Genomic DNA, 5,502 nt, shown 5'->3' on the forward strand with positions numbered 1-5,502 from the left:
TAGTTCTGAAGTATAAACAAACTATACAGCAACATTAATCTATCTAATATATTTTTCTGTGTCAATGGTACTTGTTTTTATGAGCTAATGTAGCGATTTTCAAATGATCAGTAAAGGAACTATTTCTCAGTTGAGGACGTGTAGTTTGACCAACTGTCAACTTTTCACAGAATGTTTAGAATCTTTCAACTAGGGCTGCCGCTGTCACGATTCGTCGACCTATGGCATTTTCTCCTTAGGAACGGTTGCCTCCGTTCCCAATACAATCAGTTTCATGGAGTTCTAATAGTGAGCAAAGGGGGGGGGGGGTCTCTCTCTTTCTCTCTGTACGTTCAATGATGATGATCAATGAAGTAGCCAAAATGTACACTATAAAAACGAACTTGATACTTGATGATTAAATATTTCACTTCATTAGCAAAAATATTGTAACATCATTAAGTCTGCTATAAGCTATTCTCCCTCTCGTGTGTGTGTGTGCATACATTTACTATATGCTACTCTTTTTCACATGGATTAGGCTGATTAGCTTTAACAATCCTGATTCCTGAGCCTATTTTATTCAAAAGAAAGATATTGATTTAAATATGTATACAGCCTATATATAAAAAATACATTTTAATCGTATCTCCTGTGCTGGCACAATCACTACCATGGCGTGGAGTGGAGAGATGACACACAATACATATAATAAATGGAAAGGCTATTTATGGCCGGTAATAATCTCTCTGGCTGGTAGTTTTTTTTTAAATCTAAAGCTAAAAAGGATGAGGATACTCATTAAACATTTTGAAATATTCAATTGAAATAGATTTTTCTGGTAAATCAATGGTTAATGATTAATCGACTAATCGATCAAATAATAAACTGATTAATTGATAACAAAAATTGTCGTTAGTGACAGCCCTAGATAGTATTACCTCTTCAGTACTACATGTCATTCGATAGTATTACCTCTTCAATACTACAGGTCATATAGTATTACCTCTTCAGTACTACAGGTGATATAGTATTACCTCTTCAATACTACATGTCATAGATAGTATTACCTCTTCAGTACTACATGTCATAGATAGTATTACCTCTTCAGTACTACAGGTCATAGATAGTATTACCTCTTCAGTACTACAGGTCATAGATAGTATTACCTCTTCAATACTACATGTCATATAATATTACCTCTTCAATACTACATGTCATAGAGATAGTATTACCTCTTCAGTAAGTACAGGCCATAGATACAGTAGTATTGACCTAGAGCAGCGTTTCCAAGGGGTTCCCAGGGAAATGGGGAACAATAATATTGTTTTCAGTAGTTATTACAGAGTGTATAATAATAATAATAATGACTAATCTAGGCGTCACTCTCTCCTCTGTCTACAGCATAGACAGTTATGGAAGTCTGGCCTAAATCACATCTACAACTACAGATACCTTCGTTCTCAGATTGGGTCCCTGGGACAGCATCTTAGGAAATGGAGGCCCATGGTCTATTACGTACCAGTGAAAAAGAGTGAGAACCTTTGGCCTAGAGGTAAAGAGGCCAACCAGTAGCTGAAAGGTAGCTAGTTTGAGCCCTGGTACAGACAGCTACATTAGGCTATATCTATGGTGCCCACCATCCTGCCTAATGTGCAATTTATACTCAGACGTCAGAGTGGTTGCGAAGGTTGCAGCAGCTCCCACAAGCCTACCGGCGTTGTCTACATGGATGTGACAAATCGACACAAGCTGACATGGACAGCACAGAGCTGTGATAGCTACTAGTATTTCGTCACAGTACTTAAGTCGTTTTTTGGGGGATCTATATTTAACTTTTTATGACTTTCACTTTTAGTTCACGTACAAAAAAAAACGTTTACCTGAAAAGCTTTTTTTCCTAAATTTACCAGGAATCGATAAAGAATCAGACCGATAAGCAGAATCGATAAATGGCATTGTTATCAATAAAACCTTAAATCAATTCCTATCCCTAGCTATTATATATAGGCCTATATGGACATAATTATTGGTCACGTACGAAAATGTATGCAAAACATCTTATCCCGTCAAACACCTTGTACAAATTTCACACATTTCATCAACTAAACGTTCAAACTGCCTATGGTTAATACAGCTTGTAGAGAGAAAGACATCGGTCTGCTTTGTACTTTTACTTTTGACACTTGTACTTTTACTTTCAATACTCAATTACATTGTGACACCAGATACTTTTGATACTTAAGTACATTTAATGTGAGCTACTTTTAATAAGACTTTGACTCGAGTTATTTTCGTATGAGTGACTGACTAACTAATATATGATGAATTGAAAATGGGGGACCCTGATGGAAACAAGACGAAAGTCTTTCTCAGGTCTGCATCCTCTTAACAATTGTATGTATTGAGCTGTACTGTACTGTACCCATTCTGCAATCTGTTAATAAACTTTTCAATCAATCAATCAATCAATAACCTTTTATACCTGAGTCACTTTCAAGTAAGATATCTTTACCTTTACCTTTACCTTTACCTTTTTTTTTTTTTTTTTTTTTACTAAAGTATGGCTTTCAAGTACTTTTATACACCACTGCTTACTGGCACATATACACATAATTAGGCCTGGAATCTGTCATAATAGAAGACCCAGCAAAGCTGTAGCATAAGTTAACTGTCATTGATTTGACTGAATTCTTCCTATATCAGGAGACAAGCCATCATCTCCATGACGGTCAGTCATGCACACCACAGTTCTACACAAGGCCAAGACAAGGTACTGTGTATCAACAACAACAATGGTTGCATCCATCCCTATAATAATGACTAAGCCTGCACCAATAGTATCTTCTGTTCGCGTGTGGAGGTGACTCCCGGGCCTGTATAGCAGCAGCATATAACGGTTGCCATTGAAATAAACAGCCTGCTGGCTGTCATGTGTGCTGCTGACCAGAAAGAGGCTTTGTTGGCTTGTGACGCCTCAAGGCAGGCGACAAGTACTATAATAATAACACTCTTCATTTATAGAACAACCGCTAGGATGTGCCGTGTCTGCGATGGTGCGTCCCTAGTTAAAACTCAAATGTTGTTATACACAAACAATACGAGCTCTCTGTCAAATAATATCATTGTGTTGTTGGTTGGAAAAGACCGATTTAGGACCCAGCGGAAAAGGAGGGCCTTGAGCCGTCTGCCGCTGTGCCGCTTCCTTCCTGCATCTTTCTCCCTTCATTGACAAACAACAGATTCTATGAGCGCGGCGACAAAAACGCGCTCCGTGCCGCCCCCCCCCCCCGCCGCGCCGCGCCGCGCCGCGTCTCTCACCTGCTCTCCAGCGCGTCGCAATAACAGGCCGCTCCGTTTTATAATCCGCTCGTAATAATAAACTCCATGGTGTGACTTTGTCCACGTTCACCGTTTTCCTACCGATTACCCCTGTGCGAGCTAACAGGCGACTGTGTACGACTGCCTGCCCTCTCTCTCTGTCTGTCTCACTCTCTCTCTCTCTCTCTCTCTCTCTCTCTCTCTCTCTCTCTCTCACACTCTCTCTCTCTCCTCCTCCTTCCCCTCCCTCTCATCTCCTCTCATCATCAGCAATGTGGCTCCCGGCCCTTCTTAACCCTTGATGTGACGCTGCAATCTAGTTTTAATCTGGTGGTGGGAAACATTTTGTTTCAATAATTGATTTTTTATTAATAAAGTAACATATATGCCCGTCAGTAGTTCAAAAAGAGGTGTTGTGTTTCGCAGTTTGTGTGATCGATGAAGACATGATAATGTCCGTCCACACACCGTCTCAGAGTATAGTATTGCAGGATAGTAATTTATTATACCTGCCTACTGCCTTCACTGTCCACAACTGCCTTACAGTGTAATCATAACTACCTACAGTACCTCGAAACTACAAAAAAGTCTACCCATACTCTGTATGATAGCATGTAATAATACTGTATACTATTTTATGTATTCATATTTACCATAATATATATATATTTATCCACATATGTCCGAATATACCTGCTATATATTCCTTTTTACATAACTGTATATACTATATCTATATATGTATATCCATTACCTACTCTTACCAGTTATACCGCTGGAGAGTATGACTACCATAGTGTTTTATACCTGTATTTGTACATAATAATACTATAATAACACTGTAGGCCTACATACATCTGATTATCATTATTACTCAGTAGTACTCATTTATACTCCAGTTTAATCACTTGTACATTGTATGTTGCTATTGCAATAATCAGGGACCCTGGCTGGCTAGCTGGTGGTGGTGGTCTGGCCGACTGGTAATATGGGAATAATAATAATCACTTTTTGACTCTGCAGCAAAGCTGTAATTCAACATAACTTTCAAACCCGATCCAGTACCTATAACCTTACCTTATAACATTAACCACTCCCACTTAAAATTAAATGTGCGACTGCCGTTCCTGCCTATGGGATCTAGACACTATACGCTGGCAAACTGACAGGGTGGCAGAGCTGTTGAATGGACCAGTGCAGGAGTGGCTTGTTCGGACAATACAACACAACATGGACCAACAGCGCCCTCTGCTGTCTAACAAGTGAACGCACAGGTCAGTAGGAGGAAATGTTCCATTGTAAATGAGCACACACACATAAGACAAGTTATATTCCTTTATTGATACGCGGGCAGCCTTTTCCATAATGATAAGCAAGCAGTGCAAGAATGCGGAAGCATTCTACCGTAGTGGCGTGCGGTAATGCGCCTTTCATTTTCCGCCCAGCGCCCGTGCGTGCACCGGCGGCGGCGTGCTCGCTCAGGTGCGTGCGTGCGCCGGCGTGCTCGCACGAGGTGCCCGCGCATGCGCATGAGATCCGAGCGGAGCTCAATATATATAAGTCACCGCCCCTTATTCAGTATCTAGAAATAGCTCAATTGGCAAGACTACATGGCTGTGGATCCTATGGCTTGTTTGCTGGCGAGTTCGAATCCCATTGAATATTTTTTTTTTAACGTGATTTTTTTTTTTAACGTGTATTCTTTCGCCGGTTAAGGTTAGGCATGGTTAAGGTTAAGGTTAGGCATTGTTTCGGAGTTGGTTAAGGTTAGAACGGTTAAGTTTAGGCGCTGTTAAGGAGCTGGTTAAGGTTAGAGTTTGTCAAAGAGAATGGCAATATAATTTCTATGGTTAAGGTTAGGCATGGTTAAGGTTAATGTTAGGCATTGTTTCGGAGTTGGTTAAGGTTAGAACGGTTAAGTTTAGGCGCTATTAAGGAGCTGGTTAAGGTTAGAGTTTGTCAAAGAGAATGGCAATAGACAGCCTATTTCCGCGCGACAGCTCCCAAAGCGGGCCTGAAAAGAAAGGCGCTTTACCGTAGTGGCGTGCGGTGACGAATGCTTCCGCATTTTTGCACTGCTTGCTTATCATTAAGGTAGACGCCCCCGGGCATCATAGCAGCACGGAGGAGGAGGAGGAGGAGGGGGGGGGGGGGGTACAGGTATGGGCAGGGTAATAGACGAAAGACATAAATATAGTCAAT

At 40.7% G+C, this 5,502-nt stretch overlaps 1 protein-coding gene across 1 annotated transcript in view; it reads right to left on the minus strand.

Moving 5' to 3' along the window:
• Window positions 1–3,432, minus strand: part of LOC311240470 (neurabin-2-like) — a 74,440-nt gene extending 71,008 nt beyond the window's left edge. The window contains exon 1 of the mRNA XM_084329050.1: window positions 3,301–3,432. The gene's annotated coding sequence lies outside the window, so the exon portion shown is untranslated. The remainder of the gene's footprint in view (window positions 1–3,300) is intronic.
• Between the last annotated feature and the right edge of the window lie 2,070 nt (window positions 3,433–5,502).

Source organism: Notolepis coatsorum (assembly GCF_963971535.1).
Source record: "Notolepis coatsorum genome assembly, chromosome: 14".
NCBI lineage: Eukaryota > Metazoa > Chordata > Actinopteri > Aulopiformes > Paralepididae > Notolepis > Notolepis coatsorum.